We start from the raw sequence: 24235 nt of genomic DNA, 5'->3' as shown, positions 1-24235 counted from the left end.
TCCTCCTGCTGGAAGCAAGCCCTCATAGAGTGCCTTTCACGCAGATTCTAGATTCTATTAGCCACTAATCTCACAAAATCTCCCAGCTTCTTTCCCTTAAATTAAATTTTCCTTGCCTTGTTTTTATGACTACAAATAAAACTCTTACTAAAATTGATTCACTGAATTAAAGGAATGGTATGGACGACTCTACATGGTCCCACAACACAAGATTCAACAGGTCATCTGTCTCCTCCACAAATAACTATCTTGATGTTTGTCTCGTCTTGAGGGGTTTCCAGGAATCTCTGGCTCCAAGCACAAAGTAATTAACGCCTAAGAAAGTTTGTTGTGGGGATGGGACCCTGGTTGATAGTGCAGGGATCAGGAGGTCTAGTTGCGCTCAGAAATGTTACTGAAATCTGTCTCTGTCCCCAGGATCAAATCAAAACCAACAAAGACAGGGTCTGATAGCTATGGAAACATAAGCTATATTTCTTCATAGATGAGAGAGTAAGAGACCTCTGAGTTTGAAGAACCACCACCCTCTTCAATGTGGATATTTTGGGAATGTTGAAGAGGCTATAAGGAAACAAGAGTGGGAAAGAAAGAAGACAAAGCATAGGGACAGGTGTATGTTTGCCTGCATCCAGGTGATGTGGGGCTGACTGGAATCACAATGGTTATCAGGTCTGGTTATAACAGCTTGTGTCCAAGATTTTGGTTGGTATGATGGCCAAGTGGGCTTTAGTCATGTTAGGGGTTACATGCAAGCAGATGTTACTTTCTTCCCCAGACCTGGAATTCTCCTTTCCAGACCTGGGATTCACCTACATACAACTTCTCAAGACAATACTGGCACCAAAGGATTATAATTTGGAGACTGAAATGACCTCATTTGTCCAGTGCCTGGACTCTTGCAGCTATCGCACTCCCTAGTTCAATGTGCTAAGCTGAGAGTAGCCATGAGACTCGGGTCTGATATCTCACATCTGTATTCAAAACACTGTCTGGGGCTCAGTTTCAGACATGTCTCAGCTAGACGTAGCCCAGGTTCTTGTCTTCCTGAACATCACAATACAGCTGGGAGACAGAGCTAGGACTGAGCAGCAAGGCAGAGGGATAGTACATACTCAGAAGTGAGTGGGGCCACCCCATGAGAAGAGGTGTGGCCTGGGGCAGGATCATGTGCATATGTGTAAAAACTCCAGTCTGTCTGAACACAGATCTCTCAGTGTTTTGCTGGTTTATCACTAGAATCCTCTTCTCTAAACTTGGTTAAGCACACTTACCGCAATTCTCTGTCTCACATCGAAATTATTTTCCTGTACAAAGAACCTCAGATCTAGCCATCTTCTGCAACAATACTAAGAGCCATGTGAAGAAGTGATAATCAATATGCTTAGCAATGAACAATTTGAGGGCTGTGAGGGCTACATCAAGTTATAAAAACCTGAACACTATTACTAAGTCAGGTCACAGGATGACTTAGAATCATGTCACGTGAAAAAAAGGATTTGGGTTAACAAAAGGTGGGACGTGAATTGCTTTAAACACAAAAATAGAAACAAATCGAACTCTGTTCTAAAATGGAACTAACAAGCAAATTAGTGCAAGTAGCGTGAGGATGGACCACAGTGGTTTTGCTAACCAGGTCTTCTTCATCTTTGGAATCAAGAAACTGAGTGAAGTGAAAGGCAACAGATAAGGTAGGAAACAGGGTATAAAACTGAGAACTTCAAGGCTGCAGCCACAGCCACCATGCCCCTGCTTCTTAGCTCATAACCACCGTGATCTGAAGATTAGCTTTCACAAGAAGGGCAAACATCCTGAGGTATTTTCACTTTGAATTCAAATACCCAATTATCAAATTTCTAGAATGGAAACAGCCTTTATTATTATTATTATTTTTCAACAAACTCGCCACTAGGTTGCAGTCTTAGCTCAGTTGCTTCTTTGGGAACATCCATTCCCAAGTACTTGGCCATTTCAGTGGTTAAACACATTTATTTCACTTCTACCTCCAGACAAATCCATGGTAATCCCTTTATGAAACAAGTCCATAGCCTGAGATTCCAAGGCGGGAAAAAAAATATTTTTCAAGACCATCAAAATACACAAATTGCCATCTCAAGAAATTCTCACTCATCCTCAGGCAGCTTTCCTCCAGGACACATAATCGTGTGGTGATCAGAAAAAAAAATGACACTTTCAGTATTTTGTTAGGACTGACAGTCAAGCAGCAAGTGAATAACGACCACTGTTTTTGTTTCTATTGCCTTTCCTAAATCCTAATTCTCTCAAATCACTCAGTCCTGCTGTACTGATTCTTTGAAAAGCCCAAAGCCCACCTCTCTGCACTTTCTACCAGTATTTCCCAAATTGAACTTCATGTAATATCCACTCTTTAACCCCTACAGGCACAGTTTAAACTTAACAAAATTCTATTTATTTATTTATTTGAGATGCAAAAAGAAAACTCCCATCTGCTGGTTCATTCCCTAAAGATCCAAATGGTGTAGGCCAGGCTGGGGTCAGAGCCAGGAACAGGAAGCCAAGCCAGGTCTCCCATCTGAGTGGTGGGAAGCCAACAACTTGAGGCATGCGCACTCCCTCTGCGGGTCTGCATTGGCAGGAAAGTGGAGTCCAGAGCTGGAGGCCAGAAGCAATTCCAGGTACTCTAATACAAAACGTGACTACCAGCCCTGAAGGAACTGGAACTTGACACTTCTTGTTTTTAAAGAAACAACTCAGAGATGAAAATAAGGAAATGAAGTAATGCCTTACTAATAACTCCCATATAAGCTACCGTATTTTCCTTCCTGGAATGATCTACACATTTCTTAGATGTTTTGAAGGGGAAGTGATAGCCATCATAAAGTTTTCTAGAGGAATTGCTTAGATTTTTAGTTTGGAATAAACATATTTCCTGTAAAAAAATTCTGGCAGTTAACAAAGAAATTACAGCTTTTAAGTAGGTCATACAAAATCAAACCAACTTCCTAGAACAGAAGGCAACTGATGATGATCATATCAAATAGACACCAATAATTAGGAGTTATTACAAGTTAGATTTCATGGTTGGTGCAAAAATAAATACATTTGCATATACAAATCATTGCAGGGCCCGGTGGCGTGGCCTAGTGGCTAAAGTCTTCACCTTCAACACACCAAGATTCCATATGGGCACTGGTTCTATTCCCGGTAGTCCCGCTTCCCATCCCACTCCCTGCTTGTGGCCTGGGAGAGCAGTCAAGGACGGCCCAAAGGCTTGGGACCTTGTACCCACGTGGGAGACCCAGAAGAAGTTCCTGGATCCTGGGTTTGGGTTGGCATAGCACCGGCCAGTGCAGTCACTTGGGGAGTGAATCACTGGACGGAAGATCTTCCTCTCTGTCTCTCCTCCTCTCTGTATATCTGACTTTGTGATAAAAATAAATCTTAAAAAAAAAAACATTACAATTGAAAACACAGTGTTTTATTTCTTTACCTAAGAACCTAAGGAAGAGCAGTTTGAAGGGTTCCAGCCTCCTTCCTGTCATATACCTCACAGGGTGGAGCCGGCATCTGTTTCATGCTTTGACCAACTGTTTTTCAGCCATTCCTGCTGTCAGCGTCATAAGACATCCCCAAGATTTTTTTAATCGGACTTTTGTTTTGGTTTGCTTTGCTAGCATCACTTCCTCTAAGATATCATCATATTTTTCATTACAATGACTTCCTGTGTGCTGATTAAGCCTGTCTTTATTAAGTTCCTCTGGTCATCTGCACAGGGGCTCTCTAAGGGCAGGAACAAGGTCATTCTTATGGTCAGCTCTGTTTTCTATGACTCCATCTGTGTTCCCTGGGAATTTCATTTCTAACATTATCACTTTTTGTTTCATATGCTTTGTCTTCTTGGCCACTTTTTAAAGGTTTATTTTATTTTATTTTTATTTGAAAGCAGATTTATGGAGAGAAGGAGAGACAGAGAAAGAGAGATCTTTCATCTGCTAGTTTACTCAAAATGGCCAGAATGGCCAGAGCTGAGCTGATCCTAAGCCAAGAGCCAGGAGTTTCCTCTGGATCTCCCACATAGGTGCAGAGGCTCAAACACTTGAGCCACCTGCCACCGATTTCCCAGGTCACAAGCAGGGAACTGGATTAAAAGTGGAGCAGCCTGAATATGAACATGGTCCCCATGGGATGCTAGTGACACAGGCCCACTACATCACCACATTGGCTCCAATTTCTTCTTTTGATGATCCATATGTTACCAGAAAAGCCCAGTAGGTTCTTTCCTCAACTTATATTATGGAAATAAAAAGCCGGGGATCTGTTACAGATAGAAAAGTTTATTTGCGAAGGGACCAGGTGAGCAGGGAAGGGAGAGAAAAGGGGAAAGTACCTCCCGAAGAAAGTGGGGGGTGGGGTGCTTCTCGAAATGGGGAGGGAGAGACACTAAGGGGATTTTTTGGAAGGATCTTGGGGTTCTAAACCTTCCTTGACCCCTCCTTGTTAGACGAGAACCTACAGGTAAAATATTCCCCATTAGTAGTCTCCTAACCAGTTAGGAAGTGGGTGGCAATGCTTGTGCTGCCCACCTGGAGGTGTGGCCAAGACCTCAGCAGGCCTGGATGGGCTCACATCAAAAAAAAAAAAAAAAAAAGTCACATGCAGGGCAGGTGTTTGGTGTGGTGCCTTAAGTTTGATGGGTGGAGTGAATATGGGAAGCACCAGAGATGTAGGAGCCTAGGGACAAGGAAGGAGAACTAACTGCCCACTGGATCAGGTAATTACTTCTGTGCTGTACTTCTAAGCGGGAGAAGGTGACAAGGGGAAGAGCAGCTCAGCTCTTTCAATGTGTGTTATCTGCACATGTAAAGGACTGTGATTCTATCCACTCACACATTTTGTGCATCCTCAAGAGTGTGTAAAACATTTCCATATTTAGTTCAATACAGAACCTTTCTATTTTCTCCAAGAATCAGAACAGCCAACCCTGCCTCTTACTTGCTATCCACCAGGGACTATAGTAACAGTACTTGCTAGCGACTACAGAATAACACTGAAGGCATTTCTAGTCTCTTTTCCATTATAGCAAAGATTTTCAAAGAAGCTCATGAACCATAAGTCTCAGGGATCCTCGTTTGCACAGGCCCCCCGTTCCAACATACTGTATCTGAGTTGTGTGTGTAATTTTGTATGTTTTTCTTTAAGAAGCCCACTGTATTTCAGCCCTACTCTGCCCGCTCACTTTACTATCACCTTTAGGAATGGCAGGTCCGTGTAACAGAGTCCTCTGGTGAACCAAAGATCTGCATTAACCACTTGCATTGTAAAGACAGGGAAACTCCTCCAAAGACATACCACCGCTTAGCCTCCTGAGCTGGGACCTGAGCTCTGGTCATCTGAAACCACACCACTATATCCACAGTCACTAGACGAACAGTTTCTGTCTTGAGTTAAATGCATTATTTTCATAATAAACCAGTATGGGAACTCATTTAGTAGACAAGGAATTTTGAGGAAAAGTATGGATCTATATAAATATGCTCATAGAAAGTTAAATAACTGTGTAGGAGTTTAAGAATAAAGCAAAAGGAGGGTCTGAAGCAGATAGGAAACTGAGCAGAGGCGGTTGGCTCCACACCCAGTCATGGTCACAGCAGAAGATGGGACTGTAGGAAATCCAAGGCCAGGACACAGTTCCTGTGTCTTTAGGAATCAGGAAACAGCTTAAAAGTCAATGTAGACAGAAAACAGGGGTGATGAGTGTGTATGTGGGGGTGCAGGCAGAGGGCCACAACTTGGGATGTGCCTGCTAACAGCATATCTCATTGTCCTGGGGGAACCTGAAACTGGAGTTGTAATCACGGTCAGTCAAACTGAAGCCAGAGAGCAAAGGCATAATGCTGCAAGTTGAACCTTGACTTGAAGGTTTGTGCAGAAATTAGAACTGTGCAAAACAAACACACCAAAAAACCATTTGGTGTATATCACACTCATACCCTCCCCACCCTAGCACACACACATCTAATGTGCAGCTTGGATCCAGCTGGGGTTGGAAGTGAGAACAGATAGAATCCACTGGGCTCCTGATCTTGTCACACTCTTTATTCACTGACTAGGAAAGGAAATTGCAAATGAAGGTATTGATTCAGAGGCATGAACACTGTCTCCTGCCAAGGGATCTGAGAATATCCCACAGAAGTGCAAGGGAAAATGAGAAATGATAGAACCCAGATTAAGGTTGATATACTCTCTTCCATTTTATATACATGCATATTCACATGCGTTCCCTTCTGAGACATTAAGTCTAGGTTTTAGCTTCTATTCCAGGTAAGTAGCATTGAGTCAAGCAGTTGATTGTGCCACAAAAAAAGAAGAACTTAAAAGTGGTTATATTTTAGAGGACTATAAGCATTTTGAAATAAAAATAAATTAAAACATTATAAAAGGCTTGAGCAATATCAAAGACTAATAAAACTCTAAAAGCTGGCATTATGGCACAGTGGGTTAAGGTGCCGCATGCAATGCTGACATCCCCAATGGGTGCCAGTTCAAGTCCCAGCTGCTCTGCTTCCAATCTAGCTCTGTGCTAGTGCTGCTGGGAAAGCAGAAGAAGGTCTAATACTTGAGCCCCTGCCTCCCACGTGGGAGATCACGGAGATCAGGATGGCGTTCTGGCTCCTGGCTTTAGCCTAGCCTGGTGCAGCCATCTGGGAAATTGGACAGCAGATGAAAGATCTCTCTGTCTAGTTCTCTCCCTCTCCTACTAATTCCACCTTTACAATAAGTAAATAAATGCTTTTTTTAAAGAAAGGAAATGTGATCAGAGGGAGGAAGGAGAAAGAAAGGTAAAAAAGAAAAGGAAAAGAAAGCAAAGAAAGGAAAAGAATAAAAAAGAAGAAACATTCTAACCAAAATCACACTAAACAAGTATCGGATAGGCAGGTATTTGACTTCTGGTGGCAACACTAGTTAGGAAAAAGTGGAGTTCAAAGTTTGGAAAGAAAATGTGCAAGTCTCTTTTCCAGCTAAACTATAATTCAAACATGACCAAAAAATAAATATTTCAAAGATTTTTCTCATGCATTCTTTTTGAGATAAGCTTTATAGGTTATACTTCAGGGGAAAAAATGAATCCGGAACAAGTGGTGAGATTTGCTAATTATGAATGAACAAAGAATGATGGACTTTATTATTGTCTAACTGACAAATTAGTACAAAGAAATCAATTCAAACTATATGATTTGAAATCAAAATACTAAATGAGTCATAAGTACTAGTGGTATGTAGATGTAGATCAAAGTGTGATAAGAATAAGTTAAGGGGGGGGCAACAGAGCCCTCAGGTTCACAGCCATGGGGGCCGCCTCAGAGCTGGATGAAAGTCCGCGCTCCGCCCTGCTCCCGCGACTTGGAAGCGGGCATCTCCATGAGTTTCACTGGCCAAACCCACAGCAGGGAGACTGAGGGCCAGCCCTCTGTTCTGGGCAGCCAGTGCACCAAATGGTGCCAGGCTCTGCCTGCTGGCTGCCTGGCCAGGAGCTCAGAGATTTTGTATGATATGGAAAGCTATTTGGGGACACTCATTAATAGACCCAGCTTTGGTATAGGGGAGACAGGATTCCTCGCAGTGTCCAGGAACAGAGGCTTGAATCTCTAGGACAACACACCCACCGCCCTCGTTGGATGGTGAATAGAACGCAGGTCAAGCCGAGTCAGGCCATTGCACCTGCTACTCCGCTTGAATCTAGGATGCGAAGCCACAATGTCTAAGGCTGGAGCTAGGACAAATGAGGGACTGCAGCAAGCTGAGTCAGAGCAAACGCTGGCAGGCATATGATCTAAGGCTAGTAACAGGCCCAGGGTGGGAGCCAGGGGGATACCCCGACCGGGTTGAGGCTCCCTCCAAGGGGAACGTGTGCTGGCATGGGGGCTGTGTCCTAATCCAGAATTAGTGGTAGTCTCCCAAGGCACTAGTGTGGGCTTGGAATGGATGCACCGGACTGTGCCGGACCCCAACAGCGTCTAGTGTCCTGGATAACCAAGGTAAACATGAGACTGGCTAGGCTAGGTCTCGACCCCCCACTGAGCCACTTGTGAACTGTACATGGGTATAGATGTGCCACAGCTGGGCTGAAACATCCTATAACAAGAACCTGGCTTTCACCCAGCCAGGTTAAGCCACTGTTCCGGCTTGGACAGGAGGTGAACTGAGAAGAGCTGGCTCAAAAACCCCCTGGTATGTGCATAACTTGGCGAGGGGAGAGGCTCAGAGGGAGGTGCCTGGGCAACTCCTCGGGCAAGATACAGACCCTCCAGGTCAGCGCAAGAAGCACAATAGGAAACAGCCCAGAATAGGCCAAGGAAAATTTCCCACGGGCATACATTTGGCACGGGACAGGGGCAGACCAGGCTGAATCAGTGCATGTAGTCCACTGGCATATCCAAACACCAGAACAGAGTGTGGGTTGGGCCGGGTTTGGTCGCGACAAAACCAGCATACAATGTGGAATGTCAGGGCAAGGTTACCGGTATGAGGAGTGTAAGGACTTAGCCGTTACACCAGCTGGCAGAAGCTGGCGCTGGGGACTAGTTCTGTCGAGTCAAATTGCGGAACCACCCGAAAAGTGCATAAACCGGGACAGTGAACGAACCAGAAGGGAAATAATGGGTTCCTCCCTCCAGGGTCACTGCTCCCTCGGGAGGACATGATAACTTTGAAGGGGGTTGGGGTGGCTAGACAGGGCGGACCTCGACAACATCTGTGGGGGCTGGATGGCTGAGCTGGTTAGTCAGAACTAAGCTTTAAAACCCAGGGACAAATATAAGAGGTAAATGGGATGTGGGACAGACTGGACTAGCTTGCGATACACATAGGCAAACCAGGATAGGGGGCGGGCTTGGTGGGGGATATTGTGGGTTGCCCCGACTAGGCTGCAACCCCCACTGGCTGACGCAAGTGCCGAGTACGTGATAGGCAGAACCAACGTAGTCTGCAACACCCACTGGATCCAGAGCAATTCTAGTCCGAAAGCAAACCAGCCCAGGAATTGCACCTACAAGCTGATTGTGGAGATGACCAGCTGGACTCAGAACTCTAGCCAAGAGAGGACGGAGGACAGAACGGGTCAATCAACCATCTCAGATATATGTTGGCAGTGAAAACCGGGCGAATGAAGACTATATGATGGACAGTGTCAACCAGTGAACTCTACAACGACCTCATCGAAATGGGAGTGGCGAGACTGGCAATGATGCATAACTAGAACTATTAAAACCACCAGGGGTTGATCGCAGCTAAATAGTCTCCCCAAAAAGCTGTACATTCCATCTGGACAATATGCAGCTGGACTATGTGCTTAGCATCTGTTTACAAGAGAAGAATCTTGACTGAATTTGAACTGTAATGCTGCAACAGGGTGGGGGGGTCCACCGTGGGGGAGGGGCATGGGGAGGGGCGGGGGGAACCCCAGAGCCTATGAAAATGTCACATAATGCAAAAGAATTAATAATAATAATAAAAAAAGAATAAGTTAAGATTACTGAATTGTTTTGGGGGAAAAGACCGAGATATTGATAGACTTTGGACATTTCCCCTGGCCCATAACTTAGAGGTGAACATTGGAAGAACAAAAGTAGAATGAATAACTTTCAAAATAGCAGAAACCAATCTGAGTATGCCATGGATATCAGGAAAGGAGGAAAAGAAATCCTGAAAAGCAAACATGGAGTTTTCTATCATTTCCCTGAAAATGCGAGCCTGAATCAAGATCTTAATGACAGGCAATGAGTCGTGGACACAGTGCCCAGGGGCAGGAACAGGGGACTGGGAAGATGAAAGCAGAGCGGAAAGCCCGTGTGGAGGTGTGCATCGACTTGCTCACCACACTCCTGGTGGCAGTTGGGACTCAGTCCACAAGTGACTTTGAGAAGCAACAGAATGTCTTCAGAACTGTCCACATACGATACAAAAGACCAATGTCTACCTGTCAGCTCCTACACTGCACTGATCCATGGTTATCCACTGGGCTTCATTACTCTGCACTTCTTGGTTCCAGAGACCCACAGTGTGACTGAGATGGTGTGTGGTCAGATTACACATGTATGTAGAAGCAAAAAGATGACCCAAAAGGTGCAGCCATAATTGCAATGATAGTCATGGGAAATGTACTTCAATTATTAAGTTAAATCAATGCAGTACCATATTATTTAAACTTCAAAGGAAGCATGTAGGGATATTAACACACACAGCTGTACAGACAAACACGTATGTTGAAGGCCTTTTTTGATGCTAGCCATTCTGTCGAGTTATTTTCTCAGTAAGCATACAAGCAAATTAACAGGAACATGAGGAAAATACCAAAAATATTTAGAAATGAATGAAAAGATTTGTTAAGACAAAAAGAAGTGTGGAGAATCAGTATACTGAATGAAAAATGAAAAGTAGCTAAAAGAAAGCAGATATTTTTAACAAAGAAAAAAAAGATGATCAACTATTGCCAATTAGCAAATTAGAAAGATAATAAACCAGTTTTATAAAAATATATAAATTTTTGTAAATATATATATAATTATATATATATGTAAAATTCTGATATATATGTTAGAATTTCCAAGATGAAAAAAGAGCTGTATATAAAAATAGGAACTGAAGAAATCTAGACAGTTATTTTTAAAATGTTTAAACATTTTTATTTAGGGCCCAGCGCGGTAGCCTAGTGGCTAAAGTCCTTGCCTTGCACATGCCAGGATCCCATATGGGCGCCAGTTCTAATCCCGTCAGCCCCGTTTCCCAGCCATTTCCCTGTTTGTGGCCTAGGAAGGCAGTCAAGGCTGGCTCAAAAGCCTTCCAAGGCTTTTCTCTGCACCCACGTGGGAAATCCAGAAGAAGTTCCTGGCTCCGTATGTGCTCAATTCCAGCTCTTGCAACCACTTGGGGAGTGAACCAGTAGATGGCAGATCTTCTCTGTCTCTCCTTCTCTCTGTAAATCTGACTTTCCAATAAAAATAAATAAATCTTAAAAAATAAAAAAGAGGGCCCGACGGTGTGGCCTAGCGGCTAAAGTCCTCGCCTTGAAAGCCCCGGGATCCCATATGGGCACCGGTTCTAATCCCGGCAGCTTCACTTCCCATCTAGCTCCCTGCTTGTGGCCTGGGAAAGCAGTCGAGGACGGCCCAAAGCTTTGGGACCCTGTAGCTGCGTGGGAGACCTGGAAGAGGTTCCTGGTTCCCGGCTTCGGATTGGCGCGTACCAGCCCATTGCGGTTCATGGAGTGAAGCATCGGATGGAAGATCTTCCTCTCTGTCTCTCCTCCTCTCTGTATATCCAGCTTTCCAATAACAATAAAATTTAAAAAAAAAATTAAATAAAAATAAAAAAGAGATCTTCCACCTATTGGGTCATTCCAAAAATGCCTGCAACAGCCAAGGCTGGACTAGATCAAAACCAGAAACCAAGTATGCAACCCAGGTTTCCTCTGTGGGCAGCAGGATCTCAAGTTCTTGGGCCTTTATCACCCGGTGCCTCCATGATTTTTGTACATTAGCAAGAAGCTGGTATCACCATCTGGACCCAGGGCTCAAACCCAGACACTTCTGTATGGAATGCAAGCTACACAAAATGCCTGCCCCTAACCAGTTATTTAAAACAAGGGAACATTTTTAAAAAGATTGTCTAAGTCTAGATTGTTTTACAGGTAATGTCCACAAAAATCCCAGAAGCCTCAATTAGTGCAAAATCACACATATATGACACATTAAAGTGTATCTATAGGACTCGGCGGTGTGGCCTAGTGGCTAAGGTCCTTGCCTTGATCCCATATGGCCGCTGGTTCTAATCCCGGCAGTTCCACTTCCTCTCTATCTCTCCTCTCAGTATATCTGACTTTGTAATAAAAATAAAATAAATCTTTAAAAAAAAATCTATGTAGTCCTTCTATAATGCTAGCATAGTTTTTGTGCTAAACTTAATATCTTAGAGTAAAAGAAAATGATATGTCAGTTTCACATGAAAATGTAGATGAAAAATCAAAAAACTATACTAACTGAATTCAATGTGTGATAAAGAATAAGAATGATAATATATCATGACCAAGTAGGCCACACAAAGGAAACACACATCTAAAAGTGGTAAGCTATATGATTAGATCAACAATTATGGAAAATAAATTTATAAAGGTTAACAATTGCATGTGAAAACAGGTTTTAGGAAAACTAGTCATGGAAAGGAATTCCTTTGCTATATAAAATTAGAAAAAAAAAAACTTATATCAAGTATTATAACAATGTTCATTTTAGAAATATTCCTTTTACATTCTGCACTGAAGAGCAAGTTAAATATACTTAACTACTGACACAGACCTTTGTAGGTACTGACCAACAAAACACAAACTCAGAAAGAAAAACATGAAAAGGAATAAACATAAGATTAACATAAAAATTTATAGTGTTCCCCTTTTCAACAACTATAAAAAAAGATATCACAACAATAACAACTTAACAAAGCTCTTCACATAAAACAACAATGAATGCACGGGGAAGAACTAAACTTCTGCTAAAGTTCACAAACAAGCCCTGGATACATGGATAGATTCATCATATTCTCAGGCAGAAGTGAAAAGAAAATAACCTATTCTGAATACAGCAACAGGAGGAAAAAATAAACGTTAGTAGTGTGTATGTAAAACTGACATACAAACACAAAAATAATACTATGTACTTTTAGGGTGTGTATGTGCACACACACATCTGATATAAGCACTGCTTGTCTGCCTGTCTGTTTATCTACCCACTGAATGTTAAGGAAGAAACACTGAAGACCCAATGAGATTGCCGCTGTCTGCACAAGTGCCTTAAATGGTCATGTAGGCTGGTACTGAAAGACTTAATCTCTAAATACCTTGCTTAGTTCACCAAGGGTTGAAAGAGATGATACTGGCACATTCACTGGGTTTGAATGATAATAAAAGTCCTCCCAATGCCATTTACAGTGTAACATCATCCTTCTCGTTGGGATCATTAATGCGCCATCATTTGATGGCTAATGGACACTGGGCACTCAGGCTCAGCCTTCCACTCGAGATGACGGACTACCCGGTAATTTGATTACCTGACTTGGGACTCAGCCATAAGAAAGACTCTGATTTCATTTCTGGATTGGAAAGAAGGAAAGCAACAGATAGACTCCACTTGGACTTTGGCTTTGCTATCAAAGAAGGTGTTTTGATGAGCCATCCAGGTCCCCCAGCAGTTTCCATTCCTTGCCTGCTGTGTCACACATGGACCCAACCTCGCCCTTTGTTCAGAGCGACTCTCCTAGAGACACGAACTGCCCCCTTTTCCTCCATCACAAAATTAGAATCACTTCTGTCCAATTCTCTACTCACTCCCTTTAGAAAGATTAGAGGTCAGTAATTGTTGTCTTGTGCCTTTTGAGCTTCTAAATGTTTTGAGAGTTGGCACTTAGGAATTCGCTGTGCCCAAAATTTTTAGTGTCCTCCTTGGGATAGACTGACACACATTTAATGGAGGTGAAACACAAGTCTCAGAGATGGTGCACAGACCAGCAAAAAAGGCCAGCATCTAGGACCTGATGTTGTGGTACAGCAAGTAAAGCTGCCACCTCTGATGCTGGCATCCCACCTGGGTGCTGTCATTAAGCTCCCTGCTAATGGCACATGTTTGAGCCCCTACCACCTATGTGGCTTTAGCCTGGTTTCAGGCCCAACAGCTGCAGCCCTTTGAGGAGTGAAGCAGTGGATGGATGATCTTTTCTCTGTAAGTCTGACTTCCAAATAAATAAATAAATTTTAAAAGAAAACTTAGGAAGGCCAACACCTGGTAGCAGCTAAGACATGGCCAGACACATTTTAGTTCCCAGCTTGATCTTCTGAGATACCACTGATTCTAAACCCTATTCTTGAGATCAGACGATAGTATTAATAGTGATGTTATGTAAGTGACAAAATGACCATGTGTCAGAGAAGGAAACAAACTGCTAATATTTCTTACCATTCTATTACTTTATCTACTACTGTATTTATTGACTTAGCTATGTTAAATCATCACTACATTTTATATTTATCATAACTATTATTTCTAGGTATATTTGAGCAGAGTTTGGATTTAATCCTGGATTAGGAAAGTGTCTTTAAAGAAAAAATACTTGATTTACTCTTTGATGCCCAAGGGGAAGCAGTATAACAACAGGATGCAGAAATCACTGCTTTTAATAGGTCGGGAAAACAAAACTCTTCATTTTTTTTTTTTCAAAATCTCAATAGAGCTGATGCCTTGGAGATGCTTGGCAGTTTTGGGAGGTGATTTGCCATCTCACACTGTGATATCTTGTCTGAAACATCAACCTTTTTTGAGATAAAGGTAATTTTCAACTTACTGCAATGTAGTTTTACATTCCTTGGTCAAATATACCCTCATTAAGTGATGTTTATTGGGAGCAACACATATCACTAATTCAGACATTCTGACATTCTACTCTTGCATCATGCTTTGGATTTCTAGTTTACTTCCACACTTGGGCCGCTGGTTTTAAAAACACACTTAATGGCCCACTAGTATCAGCATCACCTGGGAACGTGTTAAAAATCCAGATTCATTGAGCTGGGCATTTGGTCTTGTAGCCAAGGTGGGAGCAAGACACTCAGGTCCCATTCCATAGCTCCTGGGTTTGATACCTGCTCCACTCCTGACTCCAGCTTCCTGCTAATGCAGATCCTGGAGGAAGTACCCATGGAAGTCCAAGGCATTGGGTCCCTGCCACCCACATGGGAGACCTGCATGAGTTCTCAGCTCCTGATTTCAGACCCCAGCCCTAGACTTCAGCCCCAGCAGCAGGCTCTCACATACACTGGGGAGTGACTAATCGATGGAAGTACATATTCTCTCTCAGACTCATATAATTACTAGAAATGGAAATGCTCAGGCCCTACACAAAACATGCTGAAGCAGATGTTCTGGAGTTGAAGTCAGTGATCTACGTCTAAACAAATACTCCAAGTGATCCTAATAAATACTGAAATTTGAACATCAGTACCCTTGGTCAACCATATTGTTGATAAGGGGCACGTATTGCAGCATCAAGGATATCTAAGTTAATCAGATTTCTCTGATAGTGAAATATTTCATTTTGTTTTAATATTATCATTTTTTTGAGGTGCAAGTCACATCTACACCTTGAAATGGTAAGTTTCTTCAGAAGAAAATGAATACTCCTATTTAAAGATCTCTAGAAAGAGAACTCCTATTTAAAGATCTCTAGAAAGAGATAAATCCTGGGATAAGTATGGGGACTTAGGGAGACATCTAGTTTGTAGGTGAGTGGAGGTTATTTCTCTCTCTGATTCCAGACCTTGGGAAGTAGAGGGAATGACATATTCTGGCTTGCAGAGTGCTCCAGAGGAGCAGAGTACTCCTCCCTAGAGGCTAGAGGCTGACATGTGGTGGCACAGCAGCTGCTGCAGCAGCAAAGCTCTTTAGAAGAAGTGTGTTTACTCAATGCTGGAGGGTCTTGGGAGGCTACAGTCAACAGATGTGGTGGCGTGAGGTTTGACAAGAAAGTAGCCTGGGTAACGACTCTTGGGACTCTCCCAGAAGGCAAAATGGGGGCTGCTGACATTGTAATGCTGGCATTACAAGTAAGTATTATACCTTAGGCTGGTAGAACTTAGGTACATCATTTACACCTCCTGGGGCTTATTTACTACAAGCTTCACCCCTAGTTGCTAATCTATAATCCCAAGTCTTGATGGCCTGCTTTTCCTTTATTTTGCAATTCAGCTACTGTTGCCCTTGGCCCTAGCATAATAGATATAAAGTCAATGAGATTAGAAAGGCAGAAAATACAATTTCACAGTTAGTCAAGGATATTGCAAAAACATATCTTATTAAAAGATTTTCCTTTCCTTTCTCCTACGATTCTGTAAACTAGTACCTATGAATAAATCAGAAATTAAAGAATGTGGAAATCTCATGTAAAGATTTTGAGAGAGAATTTGCCTTCCTCCTGTAAGAATTTGGGAAAGTGAGGTGAATTTGAGAAAGTAAGGTAAATTTCAGTTAACACTGTATTCAACCTTTCAGACATGACTTGTCCTTGAAAGTTATAATTTTAATTTTAAGACTTTTTTAAATTAGAAAATGTTTTCTTCTTCCATATCTTGCAATTAGGTCTTGATGGAATTTTGTTAAATTTTGTTTGTTAATAAAGGTTGTTAATAAACTTCAGACAGGCAATATTGAACCCGGGCCATTATTATTCTCTATTCTCTTTAACCCTTAACCTCCCATTCCCCGTCTGGTCCCAATAGACTCAGATAAGTTATTTCTTACAGGTTCATATGCAGAATGCCAACCTTCCTTCAGGGTGTGTCCTTATTTTAGGAAGAAGGTGAACCACTTTAGAACCCACAACAGTTTCTAGCCCAATCCCAGAAATCAGCTTGTAGTCTTTTCAAATATCTTAAGAAGACATTTTAAAAATAATAAATTAAAAATAAACAAATATTCAAACATAATCAATTTCATATTATTTATAAGTGGATGTGATTGCATTAATTCATATGTCTGTTTTAAGTTGTCCTTACATAAAAATCAGACAACTTCTGTCTTTATAGTTCAACATGGAGCAGATATAGTCACCAGAAGACTTCAGTGGCAAATGTACTGGAATATTTGTAAAGACAGCTGGTCTGTTAACCTGGACAAGTTACATAATTTATGTAGGCTCTAGTTTCTTCATAAAATGAAGGCACTGGATTCTATCTTTGATAATGTTTAGAGATATTGAAGGTCTATACTAGACAACTATTTTGATGCTATGAAATTCTGTTATTCGATCTATTCTTTGGTATCATCCTACATTGTCTAATTGAGTATCTTTGCAGAGAATAGCAATAAATGTTACTGGATGACCACATTTCCAAAACTGTATCCTGGCTTGATTTCTTGAAATGCCCACACCTGACTTTGTCTGACTCCACTCTTTCAGCAAAGCACTTCTGTAGCAAGCAGTCCTCGAGCTGCTGAAGGACGAGGCTGGCCATCATCCTGAAGTCAAACAGCCTCAGCTAAAGAGTGGACTGAGTGGACTGTGACTGGCAAACCAGCCCAATCCCATATTGCTCAAATGGAAATAAAAATCTCCTCCACTTCTATTCCCACCTTGAAGAGTTAAGATCAAGTACTTGTGGGTGAATATGAAGACAAGGATAAATAATAGAATGACAACTTAAAACTTTTAAAAAAGTATTTTGTTCTAGGTGTTCTGTCAGGTGTTATGAATAAGTTCTATTTCATTATCTTAGCAACCCAGTGGATGATGTATTATTCTTCCCATTTTGCAGATGAATCTCAGGCAATTTGGGGACTTGCCAAAGGTCACTAGGTAAATGTCAGAATCAACTGCCACCCAAGTCAGTCTGAATGCTCATTCCAATGTATCACTTGGCTTCTCACATTTTAGTGGGTACTAAATATTTGGTATTAAAACACAGAAGCATAATAGCACAGATATTTGAATAAGAACATTAGTTTATATAAATATGGCCCTTCTCTTCAGTACACCTCGAGGTGGCCCACAGAGCTGCCAAAGAGTACTTGGCAGTCTCTAATTTCAACTCTTCTCTCTCCAGCTTATGTTTCTTACTGGCAGAATAGTAGGATCTAGGAATAGAATCTCCTCAGTTGGGTGAATTTAAGCTGTTCCTCAGTGATGGTCACCACTCAACATTACCACAACAGAAAGTTGCTTCCTGAGTTGCTAGACAGTTGTTTACTCTGAAATCCAAGAAGAAAACACACTTTGTGACTGATTAGTATGATTTTGGTAGATACTTTTAGACAAAGGGTATGGTTACTGAAGGACATTTTGTGAAATTATCTGCATAGTTAGGATGATGACTGCCATAGATACATTGATTAGGATTTGCCCAGGTGGGAACTGATCTGGATCAAAGAGATAAACTCCATGGTTTATTCAAATTCAGAATCATTAAGGAATCTAGATACTAGACAAGGAGAGAAGTGAGAACAGTTTTAACCAACAGCAATTCAGAACATGGAAGTCAGTAGAGGCAGGGTGGGGAAAAATGACAGCGGACAGCAGGAAAAGGCTATGGGTGGTGGGAAATGTATAGGGAGGATTTTTCTAGACTAGAAACCACAACAACTCAGTAAAACTGAATCTATTTTACAAAATTGAGAATCTACTTGGAATGTATATGCTGGCAACCTCCAGTGTATACATTTTAGATCCTTAGAACAGATGTTACTTATAATGTAGTTATAAGTTGGGTATTAATATGGTCATAGAGCATAAACATGGCAATTAATTCCTCTTATTGCTAATCATACTTCCTGAATTAGTGCCTTATCATTGACCAGATCTCATTCATTCATTGATCATGAGTTATTTTTGTGGCTGACACAGGGGCACAGCATCCTAATCCTTTGTGTGCAGTGCTGACATCCTATATGGGAACTGGTTCATGTCCCAGCTGCTCCACTTCTGATGCATCTTCCTGGCCTGGGAAGGCAGTGGAGGATGGCCCAAGTCCTGGGCTCCTGCCCCCATGTGAGAGACCCAAGGAAACTCTTTGGCTTTGGATCAGCTCAACTCTAGCTGTTGCAGCTATTTGGGGAATGAGCCAGCAGATGGAAGATGTCTCTCTCTTTCTCTCTCACTCACTCACTCCCTGTCTCCTTTTCTCTGTAAATCTATCTTTCAAATAAAAATAAATAAATCTTAAAAAGATAATTATTTTCAGCACATACCACATGTTGAAAAAATTATTAGGTGCTATTGGTATGGAGATGATTAACAGAAAGCCCTAAACCCAAGGAATTTTGTTTAGCAGAATAAACAGTCTTATAAAACAAACCCAAATGCAGTATGATCAAGGTTCAGGCTGGGTCATGTTCGAGGTCTGTAGGGATCTTAGAGACGGGAACAGGAGCGTGGAATATTGCCAGAGGCCCTGAGGGCTGGCAACGCATTTACAATGGCATCTACTCATTCTCTGCTAGAGAACAGTGACAGACTGTATCAACACAGGTAAGGGAACAAAGAAAGCTGGTGATTATTTTGGATTTAGAGACTTGAAGGAGTGTAGACTAGGAATGTGATAAGGCACTAGTGATATTTAGGGTGCCTTTTACAAAAGTGCTTAATCTCAATGAAGCTAGTAAGAAATAGGGCTGGAAGGGATATGGAGAAAGTTTGTACATTAAAAGAAGGAGGAAAAAAATCACAGAAACCAGTGATAATAATGGGATTTTAAGAGAAGAATGGAGGAAGACAATAAACTGGGCATTTTGGTGTATTACGTCAAGTAGTTAATAGTTACAATATTCATACAAGCTGGTAGTTAAATGGAGTGAAAAAAAGTGGGATAGGCTTGTTGAACTTGACTGGACAACAAGATGCTGGACTCTATGTTTGGTATATGCTTGCAATGGGGGAATCTCAACTGAACTTGAGCTGTGTTCATGCAACAAGGTGGAGGAATCCACCATGGTGGGAGGGTTTGGGGAGGGGTGGGGAGAACCCAAGTACCTATGTAACTGTGTCACGTAATACAATCTAATTAATGAAGAAAAAAAAACAATAAAACACACAAATCAGAAAGAAAAAAAAAAGTGGGATAGGCTTACTAGTCACTGGAGGCAGCAGATGTAAGCTGGGACAAGGCTGTGTGTAGCTTCCATGTCACTACTCCATGTGCTACACACTGGGTTAGGCACTGGGGAAAGAGGCAAACAAGGCAGAAAGAGCGTCTTCCACTCTGAAGTTCACAGTCACACAGCAAACACACATTGAGCAAGAAAATCTAACCCTGACGAGTGTAGCTAAGAAGAGGTGAGAGGATAAGCAGGAGCTTATCACAGAGACAACAGCATCTCGGGCTCAGTAAAGGCTTCCCACAGGAAGGGATGTGTAAGCCCAGACAGCCAAGGTGAACCTGAAGGAGAAGTGAGGGACAAGTGTTCAGGTAGAGCCAGGAGCACTCACTCAGGCCTTGGAACAAGACTGAATATTCAGTCTGATCTCTAAAGTTTAAATAGACTGGTTTTCTTTTTTTTTTTTTAAAGATTTTATTATTATTATTGGAAAGCCGGATATACAGAGAGGAGAGAGGAAGATCTTCCATCCGATGTTTTCACTCCCCAAGTGAGCCGCAACGGGCCGGTGCGCGCCAATCCAATGCCAGGAACCTGGAACCTCTTCCGGGTCTCCCACGCAGCTACAGGGTCCCAAAGCTTTGGGCCGTCCTCAGCTGCTTTCCCAGGCCACAAGCAGGGAGCTGGATGGGAAGTGGAGCTGCTGGGATTAGAACCGGCGCCCATATGGGATCCCGGGGCTTTTAAGGCGAGGACTTTACGCTAGGCCATGCAGCCGGGCCCAATAGCCTGGTTTTCAACTCCTCATGCTTTTCTTTATTCTTCTCTTCCTTTATGGTTTACATTCTTCCTGCATCCCTTTGAACATTTAAAACATATCTGATAAACATCCCTTGCAGGTAATCTGTGATGCCAAGCTTTGGCTCCCATTTTTCTCTGCTGACTCCCGCCTATGAGCTGTTTTAGGGTAGGATTTATAATTTTTGACTGTGCCTTGCTCATTAGAAAACAGTTCAGTGTGCAGAAGTCAGTCTATGAGCTACTTCTCTTGTATTTCAGCTTCAGCAAAAGAACTGGATCATCTCGGAGGCTGGTATTTCAGCATCAACTCTCTCCACACAGGCAATGAGAATTCAGATTCCCCACCTGTGGCTGGTACAGACCTAGGGCTTTGACTTTCTGTACCTGATATTCTTTTTATTCATGAGTATGGAATACTAGTACACCTCAATTATTTGGATGAAGGTTTAGGGTTCCTTTAGTCTCTATTTCAAAGTTAGCACATCCTCAATGACTCCTAGATTTTTCTAAATAGCTCAAGTGAGGGCCCGGTGCAGTGGCCTAATGGCTAAAGTCCTTGCCTTGAACGCCCTGAGATCCCATATGGATGCTGGTTCTAATCCCGGCAGCCCCGCTTCCCACCCAGCTCCCTGCTTGTGGCCTGGGAAAGCAGCTGAGGACGGCCCAAAGTCCTGGGACCCTGCACCCATGTGGGAGACTCGGAGGAGGCTCCTGACTTCAGATCAGAGCATATCTGGCCATTGTGGTCACTTGGGGAGTGAAACATTGGATGGAAGATCTTCCTCTCTGTCTCTCCTCCTCTCTATATATCTGACTTTGCAATAAAAATTTAAAAAAAATAGCTCAAGTGAAGTTTGCTCCCTTTCAACATTTCTATGAGCTGTTTGGGCATAGCATTCTACTTAGCACTCTGGCTTAGCACTTATGATACTTCGGGTACTCTCACTGATTTCAAGTTTTTTACTCTGTGTTTGGAGTGAGAGTGGAGGATTCTTTTAATCAACTCATGCAATGGTAAATCTGAGAAACTTTAAAAAAAGCTTTTACTCATCAAAATATATAGAGCAGATTAGATACAATTCTAAGAACACAACGACATTTTCTTCCTCTCTGCCTTTTTCCTTTCCGCCCATCCTTCGTCCCTCTCCCCTCTCGTTTATTTTATACTTTTGAGATAACACGTTCTAGACTTACACTACAGTAAAAGGCTGAATACTTCACTGAATAAGAAGTTTAAGAAATGAAAAGCATGAAGAACTGAGTTTTAGTGGGGCTGCAGGCGCTGGCTACACACAATATCAGAAAAGAACCAACAAGTGAACCCTAACCCCTTCGCAGTGGCATTAAGGAGGAGATGGAGCCACAGGAGTTCTGTCTTCATCAGTGAGGTTTGTGCCCTTACATGAGGACTTGAGAAGCTGACTGGGCCATTTTCTGCCATTCTACCATAATGAGAAGTCATCACTGACCGAACAGCCCTCGTCAGACACCACACCTGCTAGTGCTTCATCTGGGTTTGCTAGCCTTCCAGACTATGAAAAAAAATTCACACTTGTGTTGTTTATAAGTGACCCAATCTGTGATCTGTTGTTATAGCAGCACAAACGGACTATGAGAGGCACTGTCTGGGAAGAGAAAGGGGCAAGGACATCCCAGCAGAAGCAGCACCAATGTGGACACTGGCCAACAGCAGACAAGAAACATAGCACCCTGTTCTCTCTGGCCACAGATGGGCAGGTGAAGTGCAGAGAGCGGGCAACACCCAAGGACAGTGGCAGTGGTCAGGTCAGAAGATGCACCAATGAGCAGCATGAAGTTTATTTTCTTTCGGTCAGTAGTCCTTTGCCCTTGACATTCTAGATTACAAACAAAAAACTGCTTTTGTTTAGCTGGAAATTCTGTGATATGCCCACCTGAGCTAACTTTCTCCTATATGTTTCTGTTTTGGGTGGCTCCAGAGGTCCTTGTGGGAGGACGTGGAGGACAGATGTGGAGCAGCAGCCATTGTGCAGTCCAGCCGTGTTGTCACATCCCTGGCAGCCATGCAAGGCAGTGGCCACTACTGAAGCCACTTTACTTTCCACTAGATCCTCCTTCAGCATCTCTGATTCTGAGCCAGGTGTGAGTTCAGCTTCATGAAGAAAGGCCCAGGGTCTGCAGGACACCCACACCACCAAGTTCATAGACAACAAGTGGCACGGTGTTGGTCTTCTGGGATCTAGTTCATGTCTGCAGGCCCCACTCCTCTTCCCTTCGCAACTGCCTGCCTCTGGACATCAAGGTCCTTGATCATTTGTGACAACAGTAGGCCTTTGGAGAATGCTTAATCAGTTCCCTCATTTGTCAAACTTTGGCTATTGCATATGCTATGGCGGAATGCAAGATAATACTTACTTACATTCCGCCCTATGGACCGAATCCTAATTACATTTCCATTGTATTTGTTTCTGGCTGTGTTAGTCCACCTGGGCTTGGATAACAAAGTGCCATAAAGTGCCATAGACTAAATGGCTAATCAGCAAAAAAATTTACTTCTGGCACTTAGGAAGTGGTAGTTCCACCTGTCGGACAGGGGTCAGGGGACAACCGGGACAGGGAGAGAGGGAATGGGTACGAGAGGGAGGAAGACCTAAGCCTACAAAATTGTGAAACGGAAAATAAGAATAGAAAAAAGACTGTTACAGGAAATATAAAAAATATTAGAGTAAGTCAAAGGATAGTAATATGAAGTATTTGATTTTCAAAAGAAAAACCTTTCAAGGATTGTGTCCAAATCAAAATGTTTTTTTAGATAGGTTCAGTTTCTTTTTTTTGTAACAAATACAAATGAGGAAAAATGAACATTAAATGTTTTGAGAAGAAAAAAAAAGAGGAGTAGTCCAAGTCAGGGTGTTGGCATGGTAGGTTCTTTTCCAGCTGCAAAGGAGCTCTCTGGGGTCTCTTTAGTCCATGCTCCAGTCTTATTCATGAGGTCACCCTTGTGGCCTAATGATTCCCCAAAGGCCTTACCTCCAAACACCATCACCCTGAGAACTGGGATTCCAAAATATGAATTTGGTGGGGGACATGTACATTCAGTCCACAGCACTGATATTACCAAGGGTTCTTCTCAGTTTCAGAGATTTATTGCAATTATATTTAGAGCCTCAAGTGAATTATTATCCTGGTTTTTCTCTTCCAGTTTGTCCCTCACCTTAGTGTAATACCATTTTTTAAAGCAGCGTAACTTGAATGACTCATGATCCAATTAAAGAGGTCATCTCTATCTCCTCCATAAAGATATCTAAAAAATGCCTCTCTTTGCCACGCCCTTAATGTCTTTCCCAAAGTCTGGAGAGAATCATTCAAAATACATAACTCAGATAGAATGCTAATAAGGAACCAATGACCTATGAATAAATCATGAATAGTGACAGAAGGCAAGGCGAGCTTTGTGATTTAGGTCAATAGACTCTGCTGGCAAGAAAACATCCTGTAATAAATCCTTTGGTTGCTGAAAACATGGCCCCAAATGGAATCTGAAGTAATACTGCATATATAGACAGGACTATGAGAAGAGGCATTTACAAACTTAGCACTCATTTTACCCCAACTCTTTAAACAAAACTCTAGTAGCGTGGAATGAGTGAGGGATCTGCTAGTCAGACAGGTCTGGGTTTAAATCACAGGCTTCACATTTCACAGCTCTCTGACTTTGAGCCAATGATTTAACTTTCCAGAAGGTCAGTTTTGTTATCTGTAACATGGCAGTAAGAGCATCAGCCTCATAGGATTGCTGAAAAGATTAGAAATAATACCCAGGTTTCTGGCACACAAAAGGCCCTAGGAGA

At 42.3% G+C, this 24235-nt stretch overlaps 1 long non-coding RNA gene across 1 annotated transcript in view; it reads right to left on the bottom strand.

The window, feature by feature from the left end:
* Positions 1–1917: 1917 nt before the first annotated feature.
* The window catches only part of LOC131480314 (uncharacterized), a 41592-nt gene continuing 19274 nt past the window's right edge, over positions 1918–24235 (bottom strand). Inside the window, exon 3 of the long non-coding RNA XR_009245408.1 lies at positions 1918–2046. This is a non-coding gene — a long non-coding RNA (uncharacterized LOC131480314). The remainder of the gene's footprint in view (positions 2047–24235) is intronic.

The sequence above is a fragment of the Ochotona princeps genome, chromosome 5, assembly GCF_030435755.1.
Source record: "Ochotona princeps isolate mOchPri1 chromosome 5, mOchPri1.hap1, whole genome shotgun sequence".
Lineage (NCBI taxonomy): Eukaryota > Metazoa > Chordata > Mammalia > Lagomorpha > Ochotonidae > Ochotona > Ochotona princeps.
Note: the sequence above shows the minus strand (reverse complement) of the source record. Positions and strands in the feature narration are given on the sequence as shown.